Below are 20,546 nucleotides of genomic sequence, written 5' to 3'. Positions count from 1 at the left end.
AAACATCCCAAATTAGACTCCTGAGCCATATTTTAGAGCAAATTTCTGTCTCTGCACGTATTCGCAGTTTGAATTTACGACTTTTTTTACAGGAAATATGCCAATTACTGAAAGCGGCGATGGATCTCATTTTGTCCACACCCTCCTCTTAGTTTTCAAAATATCCCAAAAATCCCAAATTCGACTCTAGAGCCATATTTTGAAGTCAAATTCTTTCTCTCTGCACTTATTCGCAGTTTGAAATTACTACTTTTTATACCGAAAATATGCCAATTACTGAAAGCGGCGATGGATCACATTTTGCCCAAACCCCCCTGTAGTTTTCAAAATATCCCAAACAACCGAAATTCTACCCTTGAGCACATTGTTGGAGCCAAATTCTTGCTCTCTGCATATATTCGCAGCTTGAAATTGCGACTTTTTATACCGAAAATATGCCAATTACTGAGAGCGGCGATTGATCATATTTTGCCCAAACCCTCCCTGCAGTTTTCAAAATATCCCAAACATTACAAATACGACCCGTGAGTTATATTTTGGAGCCAAATTCTTGCTCTCTGCATATATTCGCAGTTTGAAATTTCGAATTTTTATACCGAAAATATGCCAATTTCTGAGAGCAGCGATGGGTCACATTTTGACCAAACCCCCCTGCAGTTTTCAAAATATCCTAAACATTCCAAATTCGACCCTTGAGCCATATTTTGGAGCCAAATTCTGGCTCTCTGCACGTATTCGCAGTTTGAAAATACTACTTTTTATACAGAAAATATGCCAATTACTTTTGGCAGCGATGGATCACATTTTGCCCAAACACTCCCTGCAGTTTTCAAAATATCCCTATCTTCCCAATTTCGACGCTTGAGCCATAATTTGGAGCCAAATTCTCGCTCTTTGCACGGATTCGCAGTTTGAAATTACGACTTTTTGTACCGAAAATATGCCAATTACGTAGAGCGGCGATGGGTCAAATTTTCCCTAAACCTTCCCCGGCAGGTTTTCAAAAAATCCCAAACATCCCAAATTCGGCGCGTGAGCCATATGTAGGAGACATATTCTGGCTCTCTGCACGTATTCGCAGTTTGAAATTTGTTTTTTTTTACCGAAAATATGCCAATTACTGAGAGCGGCGATGGGTATTAATTTTGCCCAAACCCCCGTTCAGTTTTCAAAATATCCCAAACATCCACAATTCGAGCCTTGAGCCATATTTTGGAGCAAAATTTTCGCTATCAGCACGTATTCGCAGTTTGAAATTACGACTTTTTATACCGAAAATATTCCAATGACAGAAAGTAGCTTCGGGTCACATTTTGCCCAAACCCTCCCAGCAGTTTTCAAAATATCCCAAATATCCTAAATTCGACGCTTGAGCCATATTCTGGAGCCAAATTCTGGCTCTATGCACGTATTCGCCGTTTGAAGTTACTACTTTTTTTTACCGAAAATATGCAAATTACTGAGAGCAGCGATGGGTCACATTTTGCCCTAACCCTCCCTGCAGTTTTCAAAACATCCCAAACATCCCAAATTCGACCCTTGAACTATATTTTGGAGCCAAATTCTGGCTCTCTGCACGTATTCGCAGTTTGAAATTACGATTTTTTTTTACAGAAAATTTGCCAATTACTGAGCGCTTCGATGGGTCACATTTTGCCCAAACCCCCCTGCAGTTTTCAAAATATCCCAAACATCCCAAATTCTTCCCTTGAGCCATATTTTGGAGCCAAATTCTTGCTCTCTACATATATTCACAGTTTGAAAATGCTACTTTTTATACCGAAAAGTTTGCCAATTACTGAGAGCGTTGATAGATCACATTTCGCCCAAACCCTTCCTGCAGTTTTCAAAATATCCCAAACCTCTCAAATTCGACGCGGGAGCCACAATTTGGAGCCAAATTCTGGCTCTCTGCACGTATTCGCCGTTTGAAATTACTACTTTTTATACCGAAAATATGTCAATTTGTGAGAGCAGCGATGGGTCAGTTTTTGCCCAAACTCTCCCCGGCAGTTTTCAAATCATCCCAATCATCCCAAATTCGACGCTTGAGCCATATTTTGGAGGCAAATTCTGGCTTGATGCACGTATTTGCAGATTGAAAATACGACTTTTTATACCAAAAATATGCAAATTAGTGAGAACGGCGATTGGTCACATTTCCAACCCTCCCTGCAGTTTTCAAAATATCCCAAACATCCGAAATTCGACCCTTGAGCCATATTTTCGAGCCAAATTCTGGCTCTTGACACGTATTCGCAGTTTGAAATTACAACTTTTTATACCGAAAATATGCCAATTAATGACAGCGGCGATAAGTCACATTTTGCCCAAACCTCCCCCTGCAGTATTCAAAATATCCCAAACATCCCAAATTCGACGGTAGAGCCATTTTTAGGAACCAAATTCTGGCTCTCTGCACGTAATCGCAGTTTGAAATTACGACTTTTTATACCGAAAATATGCCAATAACTGAGAGTAGCGATGGGTTACATTTTACCGAAACCTCCCCTGCAGTTTTCAAAATATCCTACAAATCCCAAATTCGACCCTTGAGCCATATTTAGGAGCCAAATTCTCGCTCTCGGCATGTATTCGCAGTTTGAAATTACGACTTTTTTTACCGAAAATATGCCAATTACTATTTGCGGCGATGGATCACATTTTGCCCAAACCCTCCCTGCAGTTTTCAAAATATCCCAAACATCCCAAATTCGACGCTTGAACTATATTTTGGAGCCAAATTCTTTATACCGAAAATATGCCAATTACTGGGAGCGGCGATGGGTCCATTTTGCCCAAACCCCCCTGCAGTTTTCAAAATATCCCAAACATCACAAATTCTACCCTTGAGCCATGTTTTGGAGCCAAATTCTTTCTCTCTGCATTTATTCGCAGTTTGAAATTGCGACTTTTTATACCGAAAATATGCCAATTACTAAGAGCGGAGATGGATCATATTTTGCCCAAAACCTCCCTGCAGTTTTCAAAATATGCCAAGCATCCCAAATACGACCCTTGAGCCATATTTTGGAGCCAAATTCTGGCTCTATGCACACATTTGCAGATTGAAATTACCAATTTTATACCGAAAATATGCCAATTAGTGAGAGCCGCGATGGATCACATTTTGCCAAAACCCCCCCTGCAGTATTCAAAATATCTCAAACATCCCAAATTCGACGCTAGAGCCATTTTTAGGAACCAAATTCTGGCTCTCTGCACGTATTCGCAGTTTGAATTTACGACTTTATATACCGAAAATATGCCAATTACTGAGAGTGGCGATGGGTTAGATTTTACCCAAACCTCCCCTGCAGTTTTCAAAATATCAAAAACAGCCCAAATTCGACCCTTGAGCCATAGTTTGGAGCCAAATTCGCGCTCTCGGCATGTATTCGCAGTTTGAAATTACGACTTTTTATACCGAAAAAATGCCAATAACTGAGACTAGCGATGGGTTACATTTTACCGAAACCTCCCTTGCAGTTTTCAAAATATCCCAAACATCCCAAATACGAGCCTTGAGACATATTTGGAGCCAAATTCTGGTTCTCTGCACGTATTCGCAGTTTGAAATTACGAATTTTATACCGAATATATGCCAATTGCTGGGACCGGCGATGGGGTCACATTTCCCCCCTTCCCCCCCCCCCCCAGCAGTTTTCAAAATATCCCAAACATATCAAATTCAACCCTTGAGTCATATTTTGGAGCCAAATTATGGCTCTCTGCACGTATTCGCATATTGAAATTACGACTTTTTATACCGAAAATATGCCAATGACAGAAAGTAGCTATGGATCACATTTTTCCCAAATCCTTCCAGCAGTTTTCAAAATATCCCTAACATCCTAAATTCGACGCTTGAGACATATTTTGGAGCCAAATTCTGGCTCTCTGCACGTATTCGCCGTTTGAAATTACTACTTCTTAAACTGAAAATAAGCTAATTACTGAGAGCAGCGATGAGTCACATTTTGCCCAAACCTCCCCTGCAGTTTTCAAAATATTCCAAACATCCCAAAGTCGACGCTTGAGCTATATTTTGGAGCAAAATTATGGCTCTTTGCACGTATTCGCATTTGAAATTACAAATTCTATACCGAATATATACCAATTACTGGGAGCGGTGATGGCTCACATTTTGCCCCCCCCCCCCCCACTGCCGTTTTTAAAATATCCCAAACATCCCAAATTCGACCCTTGAGCCATATTTTGGAGCCAAATTCCGGACTTCTGCACGTATTCGCAGTTTGAAATTACGACTTTTTATACTGAAAATATGCCAATTACTGAAAGCGGCTATGGATCACATTTTGCCCAAACCCTCCCTGCAGTTTTTAAAAATCACAAACATCCCAAATTCGACGCTTGAGCCATATTTTGGAGCCAAATTCTCGCTCACTGCACTTATTCGCAGTTTGAAATAACGACTTTTTATACCGAAATAATCAAATTACTGAGTGCAGCGATGGGTCACATTTGCCCAAACCCTCCCTGCACTTTTCAAAATATCTCAAACATCCCAAATTTGACGCTTGAGCAATATATTGGAGCCAAATTCTCGCTCTCTGCACGTATTCGCAGTTTGAAATTACGATTTTTTATACCGAATATATGCCAATTACTGAGAGCGGCGATTGGTCACATTTTGCCCAAACCCCCCTGCAGTTTTCAAAATATCCCAAACATCCCAAATTCGACCCTTAAGCCATATTTTGAAGCAAAACTCTGGTTCTCTGCACGTATTCGCAGTTTGAAATTACTACTATTTATACCGAAATTAATACAATTACTGAAAGCTGCGATGGATCACATTTTACCAAACACTCCCTGCAGTTTTCAAAAAATCCCAAACATTACAAATTCGACGCTTGAGCCATATTTTGCAGCCAATTTCTGGCTCTCTGCACGTATTCGCAGTTTGAAATTACGAATTTTTGTACCAAAAATATGCCAAATACTGAGAACGGCGAGGGACCACATTTTGCCCAAACACCCCTGCAGTTTTCAAAATATCCCAAACACCCCAAATTCGACCCATGAGCCACATTTTGGAGCCAAATTCTGGCTCTCTGCACTTATTCGCCGTTTGAAATTACGACTTTTTATACCGAAAATATGCCAATTACTGAAAGCGACGATGGGTCACATTTTGCCCAAACGCTCCCTGCAGCTCTCACAATATCCCAAACATTATAAACTCGACGCTTGAGCCATATTTTGGAGCCAAATTCTGGCTCTCTGCACATATTCGCAATTTGAAATTAAGACTTTTAATATGCCATTTACTGAGAGCGGCGACGAATCACATTTTGCCTAACCCCCCCCCCCCCTCTGCAGTTTTCAAAATATCCCAAACATCCCAAATTCGACCCTTAAGCCATATTTTGGAGCAAATTCTGGTTCTCTGCACGTATTCGCAGTTTGAAATTATTACTCTTTATACCGAAAATATGGCAATATGTATCATTTTTATCGTATATTTGATGAATTATTAACAATAAACTGGAAATTCACAAAAACGTTGAAAAACAGCAAAATATTGCCTAATTCGATGATATTTTGTTTTTATCACATAAAGGAAAAGGGGGATGATAAACGTCAAAATATTACTAAATTCGATGATTTATAGTACGAAACAAATGCAAGAAAACTTGCTTAAAATGCAATATTATGCGAAATTCTGAGATTTGAAGGCCAAATCACATATCGTGATACTACATGAAAAAGTATCGAAATATTGGTAAAAACGAATATATTTACGTAATATCAAACTACATGAAAAACGTGAAAAAAGTCACTATTAAACCAAATTTAAGGATTTTAACTTCGAATCATAAAGCGAGGTTTCGTATTATTTATATCCAAGAAAATACATATGACAATGTTGTTTCCAATACAAATGATAAAAATCAACGTGTTTTCATTAGAATGAACTAAAATGTTCCCGATTTTCCTCATAGCTCATGAGCTCTGATAGCTCAAGCGTCTAATTTGGGATATTTGCGATATTTTGAAAACTGCATGGTGGGGGGGGATGGCAAAATGTGACCCATCGCTGCTCTCAGTAATTGGCACATTTTCGGCATAAAAAGTCGAAATTTCAAACTGCGAATACGTGCAGAAAACCAGAGCTTGCTCCAAAATATGGCTCAAGCGTCGAATTAAGATGTTTTTGATACTATGAAAACTGCAGGTTGGGGGGGGGGGGGGGGCAAAATGTGACCCATCGCTGCTCTCAATAATTGGCCTATTTTCGGTATAAAATTCGTAATTTCAAACTGCGAATACGTGCAGAGTGCCAGAATTTGGCTCCAAAATATGGCTCAATCGTTGAATTTGGGATGTTTGGGATATTTTGAGAACTGCATTGGGGGTTTGGGCAAAATATGACCCATCGCTGGTGTCAGTACTTGGCATATTTTCGGCATAAAAAGTCGAAATTTCAAACTGCGAATACGTGCAGAAAAACCAGAACTTGGCTCCAAAATATGGCTCAAGCGTCGAATTTGGGATGTTTTTGATACCATGAAAACTGCAGGGGGGGGGGGGGGGGCAAAATGTGACCCATCGCTGCTCTCAATAATTGGCATATTTTCGGTATAAAATTTGTAATTTCAAACAGTGAATACGTGCAAAGAGCCAGAATTTGGCTCCAAAATATGACTCAAGGGTCGAATTTGAGATGTTTGGGATATTTTTGAAAACTCCAGAGGGGTTTGGGCAAAATGTGATCAATCGCCGCTTTCAGTAATTGGCATATTTTCTGTATAAAAAAGTCGTAATTTCAAACTGGGAATACGTGCAGAGAGCCAGAATTTGGCTCCAATATATGGCTCAAGGGTCGAATTTGGGATGTTTTTGATACATGAAAACTGCAGGGGGGGGGGCAAAATGTGACAAATCGCTGCTCTCAAACTTGGCCTATTTTCGGTATAAAATTCGTAGTTTCAAACAGTGAATACGTGCAAAGAGCAGAATTTGGCTCCAAAATATGACTCAAGGGTAGAATTTGAGATGTTTGGGATATTTTGAAAACTCCAGAGGGGTTTGGGCAAAATGTGATCAATCGCCGCTTTCAGTAATTGGCATATTTTCAGTATAAATTCGTAATTTCAAACTGGGAATACGTGCAGAGAGCCAGAATTTGGCTCCAAAATATGCCTCAAGGGTCGAATTTGGGATGTTTTTGATACCATGAAAACTGCAGGTGGGGGGGGGGGGGGCAAAATGTGACCCATCGCTGCTCTCAATAATTGGCATATATTCGGTATAAAATTCGTAATTTCATACAGTGAATACGTGCAGAGAGACAGAATTTGGCTCCAAAATATTGCTCGAGGGTCGAATTTGAGATTTTTGGGATATTTTGAAAACTCCAGAAGGGTTTTGGGCAAAATGTGATCCATTGCCGCTGTCAGTAATTGGTATATTTTCTGTATATAAAGTCGTAATTTCAATCTGCGAATACGTGCAAAGAGCCAGAATTTGGCTCCGAAATATGGCTCAAGCGTCGAAGAAGCAGCGCAGGCCCTCAGCGTGCCTCTGGCAATGATCTTTAATGAGTCACTTATGTCGGGAGAATTGCCCAGTTGCTGGAAGAAGGCAAATGTCTTGCCGATCTTCAAGAAAGGTGATAGGGAGGAGGCACTTAACTATAGACCTGTATCACTGACACGCATCCCCTGTAAAATACTTGAAAGAATAATTAGGCTACGATTGGTTGCACACCTGGAGAACATTAGGTTTGTGAACAAACATCAACATGGGTTCTGGACAGGGAAATCGTGCCTAACAAATCTTCTGGAATTCTATGATAAAATAACGAGGATAAGACAGGACAGAGATGGCTGGGCAGACAGCATATTTCTCGACTGCCAAAAAGCCTTTGATACAGTACCGCACATGAGACTGCTGTTCAACCCTCCCTGCAGTTTTCAAAATATCAAAAATATCCCAAATTCGACCCTTGAGCCATATTTTGGAGCTAAATTCTGGCTCTGTGCACGTATTTGCAATTTGAAATTACGTCTTTCAACACCGAAAATATGTCAATTAATGAGAGCGGCGATGGTCACATTTTGACCAAACCCCCCCTGCAGTTTTCAAAATTTAACAAACATACCAAATACGACCCTTGAGCCATATTTTGGAGAAAAATTCTGTCTTTCTGCTCGTATTCGCAGTTTTAAAATTACGACTTTTTTTTTTACCGAAAATATGCAAATTACTGAAAGCGCTAATATATCACATTTTGACCCAACCCCTCCATGCAGATTTTAAAATATCCAAAACATCTCAAAATCGACACTGGAGCCATATTTTGGAGCCAAATTCTGGGTCTCTGCATGTATTCGCATTTTATAATTACGATTTTTTATACCGAAATATGCCAATTACTGAGAGCATCTATACGTCACAATTTGCCCCCCCCCCTCCCCCCTTGCATTTTTCAAAATATAAAAAAAACTTCCCATGTGTGGGATATTTGGGTTTGATTCTGATTAATTAATAATTAAAGTAGTAAATTAAATTACGAAGGACCACCCGCTTTTAAAGTAAAGAGGGAAACTGAGAATTTCAGATCATTAGATAAAATTCTAGAGAAAACCAGTGACTATGGATATGACTAGAAAATATGACCATAAGAATAATTAATGGGCTGTATTATTAAAAAACCAAACCTAAACACCTACATTGGGGGGTTATTACTGGAGGTCAGTACGTCCAGGAATCAGTGTGGTTCGTTCACTAATTCAATTAATAATAATCTAATCCTATAAATAATGTTGAATATAATATTATTCATACAAAGAAGAACATGAATATGAGCATAGTAATGAGTTACAGTAAATCACACATTATGTTGAACATTCTGAATGTATCAAATTGCTAAATTATAGGAAAAAGAAATAAGCCTTAGCTTGTAGTAGGTTCCTTTAGATAACTCTGGAAGTCCTCTTAATCTCCAAGTCTGTCACATTGACGAATGGCACGATTAACATGGAGAAGGCAGCATGAGGAATCCGTCTCTCAAGCTGCAAGATAAATAACTACCAGTAGCAATTGATTTAACTACTCAATTCATATTCAAGATTATTGATATCTACAGATAGAATTCTAATCACCTGTTATTAGGTGTTATCTTGCCGCGTGACGTGCAATCACCCCGCTATTAATAAACTTATAAATGATGCATCAAATAAAAGGTACTTAGCTGTGGGCACTGTGTAAGTATTAAGATTGCCGTAATTACGCATCCCAAGTTCCGGTGAAACCTATCCTGGATTGATGCGTTTCAAGCTGGCTGATCACGTGTCGTCAGGAATCAAGTCTAAGATCCCTCTTTAACACCAGCACTAGTTGAAGATATTATCTGCAAGGTCGTTCACGCCTCACAGTGGCGGCTTTCATCTGTGGATGGACACACCTTGTCCTATTTGCTGGACAATGGCGTCTTTTGTGAGTACGGTAAGCGCAGCTTTGCCTCCTTCTGGCCCTGCACGTGTCCGCTTCCCGACTGAGGATGGCGTCCCCCAACCCACGCCGAGTCGACGTTCATTACACAAATTATTGGCATGCACATTAATATTTCTCGCATTCGCGCTTGAAACTCTAAAGACTGGACGGGTTTATTATTTAGAGGAACGGAATATTATTATTTAACTATTTAAGAATAGTAAAGATATAAGGGAGAGGAATTAATGTCTCCCCATAGCATTCATTGATGACGTTACCTCTATCGCGAGGTAGACATTTTGATTCTAAAGCTCTATTCGGCTTTTAGTTAGAGAACCATTCGTCTGCAATCAGTTGCCATACAGAATGCTTTAATTATGGAGAATCGTATTTAATTCTCACACAAATTGTATATAATGTGTTTTACTGTAAAGAAATCTGACGCAATACTGGCGTCAGGTGACGTGAGAATTCTAGCCTAATGCACAGATGAATTATTAGTACAGGAGAATTCTACGAGTTGTTAGTTTTACTTACTACAATATTAATATGGTTAGTAATAAGTAATGAGAATACAACAATGCTGTATTCGATGTTGGAAATATCCAACATAACTCCGGGGGGGGGGGATTCCTAGGGTCGCAATGTACTGTGTTGTACTGACCTATCCCGAAGTGATATTAAGATTAATACATTAGTATGTTAGTATGTTAGTACACACATAACGAACGTCCCGGATTTATCAAGGACTTACAAGAATTTGAGTCTTGCTATTTACATGTCAACTGAAACATGTTGTTTGTAGCCTACACAATATTTATAGAATTTAACTCTCCCAATTTAAACTAACAGAATCTACAGTGATGCGATATCTTGGGTCATAGTGACGTGTAATGTTTCGTTACGTGATATTACATCGTAACATCGTCACAGTTTTCTAAGTGGGAGATGAAGGAAATTACTCTTGTTCAGAGTTGTAATAGGCTTGCAGTTTCCCTTAGTGGAAACATGCATGAAATATTGAAACATTAAATGATTAAGTTATCGGTAATCAGGAACACTCTAAAGCTCACAATAAACTCAACAACTAGGGTCGCAGTGACATGTAATGGTGTATTACGTAGCTGTTGAATCGTAGGTAAACTCAGAATAAGTTCCTAAGAACTGATAACACTATTGTATAATTATACAGTAAAGTATTATTAGTCATTTAAGATCAAGGAAACTATGGCACTACAGTAAGGTCACTGTCTAGGGTCGCTGTGACTTGTAACTATTGAGTTACTAGACAATAACATCACGCAGCATCACGATCACCTCAAATTCAAATGAGGAAATTAAATTTAATGTGCACTGTCGTGCAGTAGTCATTCTGACTGATGGTACAATTAATTTGCCTAACTAGCTAAAATAATAGAAAGGTAGAGAACTGAAAAGTTTATTCATTAAAATCAAGGAAAATTCTGAGTCGACAGTGAGATTAGTAGCCTAGTCATTTCTGACTTATGAGCTAATTAAATGGCAGCTCATAGGCTTGACACTGTAAACTGGTTAGTACGAAATCACTTTACATGAATTTGGGTTTATTAATCAGTCTCTATAAGTATAGTCAACTGTAATTAATGGTGAGTACAGATTAGGCTAGTACTCAGTTGACACTACTAAAGTCCCTAAGCCTACCTAAATAAATGGTTTGAATTTCTAACCCTACCTAAGTAAGGGACTAAGCTAATTGTGAGCAGTATTGCGCTCATAAACAAGTCGAGCTATATTGAACTCGTGAACATGGTGAGCTACATTGAGCTCGTCAGCAGTGCTGACAGGGTGAGTTACAGGAACTCGTCAACAGTGTTGACAGGGTGAGCTACATGGAGCTCGATAGCTAGTGCTAACAGGGTGAGTTGCAGTGAACTCGTCAACAGTGTTTGACAGGGTGAGCTACATTGAGCTCGTTAGCTAGTGCTAACAGGGTGAGTTGCAGTGAACTCGTCAACAGTGTTGACAGGGTGAGCTACATTGAGCTCGTTAGCTAGTGCTAACAGGGTGAGTTGCAGTGAACTCGTCAACAGTGTTGACAGGGTGAGCTACATGGAGCTCGTTAGCTAGTGCTAACAGGGTGAGTTGCATTGAACTCGTCAACAGTGTTGACAGGGTGAGCTGCATTGAGCTCGTCAGCAGTGCTGACAGGGTGAGCTACAGTGAGCTCGTTAGCAGTGCTAACAGAGTGAGTTGCAGTGAACTCGTCAACAGTGTTGACAGGGTGAGCTACATTGAGCTCGTCAGCAGGGCTGACAGGGTGAGCTACAGTGAGCTCGTTAGCAGTGCTAACAGGGTGAGTTGCATTGAACTCGTCAACAGTGTTGACAGGGTGAGCTACATTGAGCTCGTTAACAGTTAACAGGGTGAGTTTCAGTGAACTCGTCAACAGTGTTTGACAGGGTGAGCTACATTGAGCTCGTCCAGCAGTGCTGACAGGGTGAGCTACATTGAGCTCGTTTAACAGTTAAACAGGGTGAGTTCAGTGAACTCGTCAACAGTGTTGACAGGGTGAGATACAGTGATCTCGTCAGCAGTGCTGACAGGGTGAGCTACATGGAGCTCGTTAAACAGTTAACAGGGTGAGTTCAGTGAACTCGAATTAACGAGGTGGAGCTTTGTCATTCAGTTATCATGTCGAGCAATATTAAGCTCGTGCGCATGGTGAACGAGCACTCATATTATTACGTTTAATTCTAAGGTGAGCTATGTTAAGCTCATGAAGCATGTTAATTAACAATGCTAATGTTTAACGGTAATGCATTAAACATATTAGTTCTCTGGAAATTCACGTTACATGTTAGTAAGTTTGCAAGTTTGTTCGTGCTGCGCTCCCTACACTAAATAAGCCAGAAACGAAAGAAAACAACTCAAACAATTAATGCAAGTATTTATCACTAACTCTTAGTGCAGAAAACATGGTATTAAGAAGGTTTTCTTGGCAAACCTTTAAGCGCAAGTATAGTGGACCAGTGGTCCTAGTGAATGTTATCACTAAATTCAGGAAATGCCAGTGGCATTGAGTGCTAGATTCTCTAGCCTAACATTATTAATTTCCTAGGGAGTACTAGATTCTCTAGCCCAACATTACAATTTAACTAGGATGACTGAGTGTGGTCAATACTACTTGTCGAGAATAATTCTAGGTCTGTAGTGAATTCAATGGTTGGTCGCTGTGACTTGTACTTGTTTGAGTACGGACTATTGGTTATCACTGAGAGCTATGAAACATCTCGGCGAGTATCAATTGCACTACATTCAATCTGAGTTTATTATTCAGCTGTGTTTCTCCTTTTAGCTTGCTGTTGGAGAATTGACTTACTGCTGACTAATTTATTATTGTTGGCAGGTTTAGGCTTGTTCACATTCAGAACTTTACCAGTAAGTAAGTAGCCTCCTGCAGATTGGAGCATATTCATTCCCAATCGTTTAACATGTCCAGTTATGAACTGGTAATAGTAGTCAGCTCCTACTATTACATCTATATTGTAAGGCGGTCAGACTTTAACTTGTTGTCAGCCAAATTAATTTCACGTTCCTGCAGGAAGTGGGCTGTGTACCCCAGACCCTTAATGTTTAAGTCTAAAGGTATTTGATCTACAACAATGGCTTGGACAGCCTTGGCTTGACTACCTAGTCGTACAAGCGGTTTGAACTACTGTGTATTTCATGGGTTCCACGATTTATCATGGACCCTGACAAGTTTAATTTTACCTGTCCTATTGATTGTAAATTAAGTGCCGTCTGCTGCCTTTGAGTAATGAAAGTTCTCTGGGAACCTTGATCAAATAGTCCACGTATGGTGATCTTGGCTCCTCTGTTCTTCACTTGAAGTTGGGCAGTAGGCAAAGCAGCATCCACTTGAGATGCTTGGGAAGTTACGCTGTACACATCTCGCACCTTGCAGCACTGTACTTGTGTAGATTCTCTACGTCCTATTCTAGGATTGACATAATTAGTCCTAACTAATTTGCACAGTGCAGCATGATGTTTGCCCCTTCTACACCTATTGCAGGTGTTCAGTGGGGTGTCACAGCTGTTAACATTATGTGGTTTGAGACACCTAGTACATTTGTGTAACTGTTTGAGTCGTCTGACTCTTGTGTCTCTATTAGGATAATTAGTACATTTGTACAGAGAATGTTTTTGATTGCAAAACAAGCACATTCCCCATCCTACAGATCGTTTAGGGGGTTACCGGTTTAGGTAAAACAGTATTTGCAGGTGGTGATGGTTTTGCTGCTTGCATTTGCTTGTTATTTATTCTCTTGGGAGTACTTGGTGTACTCTGGGGAACCATTAACAGGCTCTTGGGAGTGCTCTTGGACTATTAGGTCTCTTAGGAGCACCTGTGGAACTCTTATTCCTCACTGATGAATCAGTGTTTGACTGATTCTGGTTACATGGATTATTAGCAGTGCTCTTTGGACTATAAGGTCTCTTAGGAGCACCTGTGGGACTCTTAGGCCTCACTGATGAATCAGTATTTGACTGATTGTTGTTACATTGAGTATTAGCACCTTGGTTACCTAGTGACAGTGTCACTTTAGGAGTTTCAGGCAAGGAAACTGATGTAGGTACAGTTTTGGTGCATTCAGATTTAGCATTAATTGCCTGGTTTGCTGTATGATTGCTCATATTACGCAAACCTGTAAATATATCCTGCATTGACAGGGTATTACCATTCTGGCATACATATAGTTTATTAAGTGTGTCACCAGACAATTTTCTTTGGATGATAATTTTAGTCATCCACTCAGTAGTTGGGTGATCCACCTCTTTACTGAAAGAATTTATCAGTGACTCAAGCTGAAAACTAAAGGCTTGTAAAGAGTCAACTGATTGTTCTGGTGAAGATAAATTTAATAATTGGTGCACAAGGTTTATAATAGTCTTCTCATTGTTAGCACTTACTTTAGAAGGCTGTTGAGAGCAATTGTGACCATTACTTGTGTTGCTTAAGGCTTCTTGCTTAGCCTCAGCTTTGATTACAGCTTCGACTGCTGCTGCAGCATTAGCTTTATCATTTTCTGGTTCAGATTCACTGATCGTTGCAGCTTCACTTGTTTCTCTGGGTTCTGGTGATAAGCTAGTTAATTCAGTAGCATTATGTATCGAACTTATAGAATCCAGGGAACATTGAGAAGAGTGGTCTGAAATTTGATCAGACTCTGTTAACAAATCATCACATGAAGCGGTATTAGATGAGAGGTTAGAAAATGAAGGTTGATCTTCAGTTGTTGATCCTATATAGTGATCAGCATTGATTAGAGGATTCTCCTCGTCTTGATTTAGCTCAAGTATTTCATCTGAGCTGAGTGTTAACTTGGATACAGGTCTATTAATGATCTGATCCACCCACTCGGGAATATCTTGCTTCGCAAGCACCTCCTTATATCGGTCTAAACTGGTTTGAACAGAATGTTCATAGTTATCGAGATCAGATTCTGTTAGACGTGAGTGGTCTGAGACAGTATGATCGGCCTGGAGTAAATTCCTGTGGGTCTCGATTACAGTCTTGATGTAGTTTTTTTTTGGCTGGCGATCCTTATGGAACTTGCTAGTCTGTAGACGTCACCTGGGTCAGTTTCGACACAGAAATGACATTTGATAAGCAGTTTTCCTAAAGGACATTGAAGAGCTCTCAAGAATCTTGCGTTCCTTTCTAATGGATTCATTCTTGTGGTAAATTGAGCCTAATAGGGTTTATGTAGCTAGTGGTATAGCTATAGTCTGCTCCTTGATGCAGAGCAGGTATAATTATTGACAGCCTGATAGGGCTTATGTAGCTAGTGGTATAGCTATAGTCTGCTCCTTGATGCAGAGCAGGTATAATTATTGACAGCCTGATAGGGCTTATATAGCTAGTGGTATAGCTATGGTGTCTGCTCCTTGATGCAGAGCAGGTATAAGTATTGACAGCCTAATGTTTCTTGAGGCTGGTTGTAATTTACCTCATTTGAGGTTAGCTACCTACCTAATAATAAGCAACTAAGATTTGAGTGGTACCTTAGTCTCACTACAGGTGTTCCTCAGCTTAGCTCTTCTAAATCAGCCTCGGATGGGTAGCAGACTTACAGTAACACTCAAAGACATACATAGAAATATGCAATGAAATAATTACACAATAAATAGTTAATCCCACACTTGATAGGGTCAGCACAAAAAATAATATATGTGTCACTAACTAGCTCAAGCCTAGTCGTGAGAATTTCTACTTGAGAAACTACAACTATATTTAGTCTGTGCTTGTGCCAGATTCAACACAATCCCAGCCTAAATTGCTACCTACTAAGGTTGGCAAAGATTATTATGGTGCAGTAATGTGCAAATAATTGTGCTGTGTTTTTGTTTTTTTGTATTTTATATAATATACACTTGTGTAATTATATGTATAAGAAATTAAATGAACACAAAGAATTAATTGTGTTTGGCAAGTATTCTACTGCCGTAAATATTATCTAACTCCTGAATGTACTCCTAATTGTGGAATAAAATGTTATCAGGGTTAGTAATGATTAACTAGTATGAGATCAATAATTTATGTTAGTATACTGGATCCCTAAATGTTAATGATCCATTGACTTGAGTGAAGCAGTAACTTTAAGATGGATTCAGGCTATAATGGACAGTCTGCTGACAGCCATGTATTGAAACATTGGGATAGCCTAAATGGTTAACACTTAATTGGTGTTAGTGATTAATATAAGGTTATGAGCTGTTGCTCTTGGTGACCTAAGGGTTCTACTTCTGTATGAAGTGTAGGTCTAAATGTTGTGGGTAATTGGCTATGACCCACTAAAGCTATGTATAAGGTAGCTATGTTAGTGTGATCTAGACTAACTGATGTGTTACACTGTTAGTTGACACAATTAATTAAACAGTTAGTCTAGCTTCTATCACACAAGGATTAGTTATTAATGGTTAATATTTTAATTATAAATTTAATGTCTATCCGGTTCGATAAGGACCATAATGTGGGATATTTGGGTTTGATTCTGATTAATTAATAATTAAAGTAGTAAATTAAATTACGAAGGACCACCCGCTTTTAAAGTAAAGAGGGAAACTGAGAATTTCAGATCATTAGATAAAATTCTAGAGAAAAACCAGTGACTATGGATATGACTAGAAAATATGACCATAAGAATAATTAATGGGCTGTATTATTAAAAAAACCAAACTTCAAACACCTACATTGGGGGGTTATTACTGGAGGTCAGTACGTCCAGGAATCAGTGTGGTTCGTTCACTAATTCAATTAATAATAATCTAATCCTATAAATAATGTTGAATATAATATTATTCATACAAAGAAGAACATGAATATGAGCATAGTAATGAGTTACAGTAAATCACACATTATGTTGAACATTCTGAATGTATCAAATTGCTAAATTATAGGAAAAAAGAAATAAGCCTTAGCTTGTAGTAGGTTCCTTTAGATAACTCTGGAAGTCCTCTTAATCTCCAAGTCTGTCACATTGACGAATGGCACGATTAACATGGAGAAGGCAGCATGAGGAATCCGTCTCTCAAGCTGCAAGATAAATAACTACCAGTAGCAATTGATTTAACTACTCAATTCATATTCAAGATTATTGATATCTACAGATAGAATTCTAATCACCTGTTATTAGGTGTTATCTTGCCGCGTGACGTGCAATCACCCCGCTATTAATAAACTTATAAATGATGCATCAAATAAAAGGTACTTAGCTGTGGGCACTGTGTAAGTATTAAGATTGCCGTAATTACGCATCCCAAGTTCCGGTGAACCTATCCTGGATTGATGCGTTTCAAGCTGGCTGATCACGTGTCGTCAGGAATCAAGTCTAAGATCCCTCTTTAACACCAGCACTAGTTGAAGATATTATCTGCAAGGTCGTTCACGCCTCACAGTGGCGGCTTTCATCTGTGGATGGACACACTTGTCCTATTTGCTGGACAATGGCGTCTTTTGTGAGTACGGTAAGCGCAGCTTTGCCTCCTTCTGGCCCTGCACGTGTCCGCTTCCCGACTGAGGATGGCGTCCCCCAACCCACGCCGAGTCGACGTTCATTACACAAATTATTGGCATGAACATTAATATTTCTCGCATTCGCGCTTGAAACTCTAAAGACTGGACGGGTTTATTATTTAGAGGAACGGAATATTATTATTTAACTATTTAAGAATAGTAAAGATATAAGGGAGAGGAATTAATGTCTCCCCATAGCATTCATTGATGACGTTACCTCTATCGCGAGGTAGACGTTTTGATTCTAAAGCTCTATTCGGCTTTTAGTTAGAGAACCATTCGTCTGCAATCAGTTGCCATACAGAATGCTTTAATTATGGAGAATCGTATTTAATTCTCACACAAATTGTATATAATGTGTTTTACTGTAAAGAAATCTGATGCAATACTGGCGTCAGGTGACGTGAGAATTCTAGCCAAATGCACAGATGAATTATTAGTACAGGAGAATTCTACGAGTTGTTAGTTTTACTTACTACAATATTAATATGGTTAGTAATAAGTAATGAGAATACAACAATGCTGTATTCGATGTTGGAAATATCCAACACCATGTTCGACGCTTAAACCATTCTTTGGAGCCAAATTCGGGCTCTCTGCACGTATTCGCAGTTTGAAATTACGTCATTTTGCACCGCAAATATGCCAATTACTGAGATCAGTGATAGGTCACATTTTGCCGAAACCCCCCCTGCAGTTTACAAAATGTCCCAAACATCCCAAATTCGACCCTTGAGCCATATTTTGGAGCCAAATTCTGGCTCTCTGCACGCATTCGCAATTTGAAAATTATAGATTTCTACACCGAAAATATGCCAATTACTGAAAGCGGCGATGGAAAACATTTTGAACCTACCCCTCCATGCAATTTTTAAAATATCCAAAACATCCAAAATTCGACGCTGGAGCCATATTTTGGAGCCAAATTCTGGCTCTCTGCACGTCTTCGCAGCTTTTAATTTCGACTTGATTTCCGAAATTATGCCAATTACTGAGAGCAGCTATGGGTCACATTTTGCCCAAACCCCCTTGCAATTTACAAAATATTTTTAAAAATTCTAAAATTCGACCCATGAGCCATATTTTGGAGTCAAATTCTGGATATCTGCACGTATTCGCAGTTTGAAATTACGACTTTTATACCGAAAAAATGCCAATTACTGAAAGCGGCGAAGGATAACATTTAGTCCACACTTTCCACGCAGTTTTCAAAATATCCAAAAAATCCCAAATTTAACGTTTGAGCCATATTCTGGCTCTCTGCACGTATTCGCAGTTTGAAATTACGAATTATTATTCCAAAATACGCCAATTACTGAGAGCGGCAATGGGTCACATTATGCGCAAACCCCCCCTGCAGTTTGCAAAATATCCCAAACATCCCAAATTCAACGCTTGAACCATATTTTGGAGCCAAATTCTGGCTCTCTGCACGTTTTCGCAGTTTGAAATTACGAATTTTTATACCGAAAATATGCCAATAACTGAGAGTGGCGACGGGTCACATTTTGCCAAACCCTCCATATAGTGAGTGTCACTCACTACACTAAGACACTCACAATATTGGAGGAGTGTTGAGTGTGTCTCACTCTAAGACACTCACAATATTGGAGGAGTGTTGAGTGTGTCTCACTCTAAGACACTTACAATATTGGAGGAGTGTTGAGTGTGTCTCACTCTAAGACACTCACAATATTGGAGGAGTGTTGAGTGTGTCTCACTCTAAGACACTCACAATATTGGAGGAGTGTTGAGTGTGTCTCAGTCTAAGACACTCACTATATTGGAGGAGTGTTGAGTGTGACTCACACTCTAAGACACTCACTATATTGGAGGAGTGTTGAGTGTGTCTCACTCTAAGACACTCACTATATTGGAGGAGTGTTGAGTGTGTCTCACTCTAAGACACTCACAATATTGGAGGAGTGTTGAGTGTGTCTCACTCTAAGACACTCACAATATTGGAGGAGTGTTGAGTGTGTCTCACTCTAAGACACTCACTATATTGGAGGAGTGTTGAGTGTGTCTCACTCTAAGACACTCACAATATTGGAGGAGTGTTGAGTGTGTCTCACTCTAAGACACTCACTATATTGGAGGAGTGTTGAGTGTGTCTCACTCTAAGACACTCACTATATTGGAGGAGTGTTGAGTGTGTCTCACTCTAAGACACTCACTATATTGGAGGAGTGTTGAGTGTGTCTCACTCTAAGACACTCACTATATTGGAGGAGTGTTGAGTGTGTCTCACTCTAATACACTCACTATATTGGAGGAGTGTTCAGTGTGTCTCACTCTAAGACACTCATAATATTGGAGGAGTGTTGAGTGTGTCTCACTCTAAGACACTCACTATATTGGAGGAGTGTTGAGTGTGTCTCACTCTAATACACTCACTATATTGGAGGAGTGTTCAGTGTGTCTCACTCTAAGACACTCACTATATTGGAGGAGTGTTCAGTGTGTCTCACTCTAAGACACTCACTATATTGGAGGAGTGTTGAGTGTGTCTCACTCTAAGACACTCACTATATTGGAGGAGTGTTGAGTGTGTCTCACTCTAAGACACTCACTATATTGGAGGAGTGTTGAGTGTGTCTCACTCTAAGACACTCACTATATTGGAGGAGTGTTGAGTGTGTCTCACTCTAAGACACTCACCAATATTGGAGGAGTGTTGAGTGTATCTCACTCTAAGACACTCGCTATATTGGAGGAGTGTTGTGTGTGTCTCACTCTAAGACACTCACCAATATTGGAGGAGTGTCAAGTGTGTCTCACTCTAAGACAAACACCAATATTGGAGGAGTGTTGAGTGTGTCTCACTCTAAGACACTCACTATATTGGAGGAGTGTTGAGTGTGTCTCACTCTAAGACACTCACCAATATTGGAGGAGTGTTGAGTGTGTCTCACTCTAAGACACTCACCAATATTGGAGGAGTGTTGAGTGTGTCTCACTCTAAGAATCCACTATATTGGAGGAGTGTTGAGTGTGTCTCACTCTAAGACACTCCCTATATTAG

Source organism: Procambarus clarkii, chromosome 89 (genome assembly GCF_040958095.1).
Source record: "Procambarus clarkii isolate CNS0578487 chromosome 89, FALCON_Pclarkii_2.0, whole genome shotgun sequence".
NCBI classification, from domain to species: domain Eukaryota; kingdom Metazoa; phylum Arthropoda; class Malacostraca; order Decapoda; family Cambaridae; genus Procambarus; species Procambarus clarkii.
The sequence above is the reverse complement of the archived record's forward strand: the minus strand, read 5'-3'. Positions refer to the sequence as shown.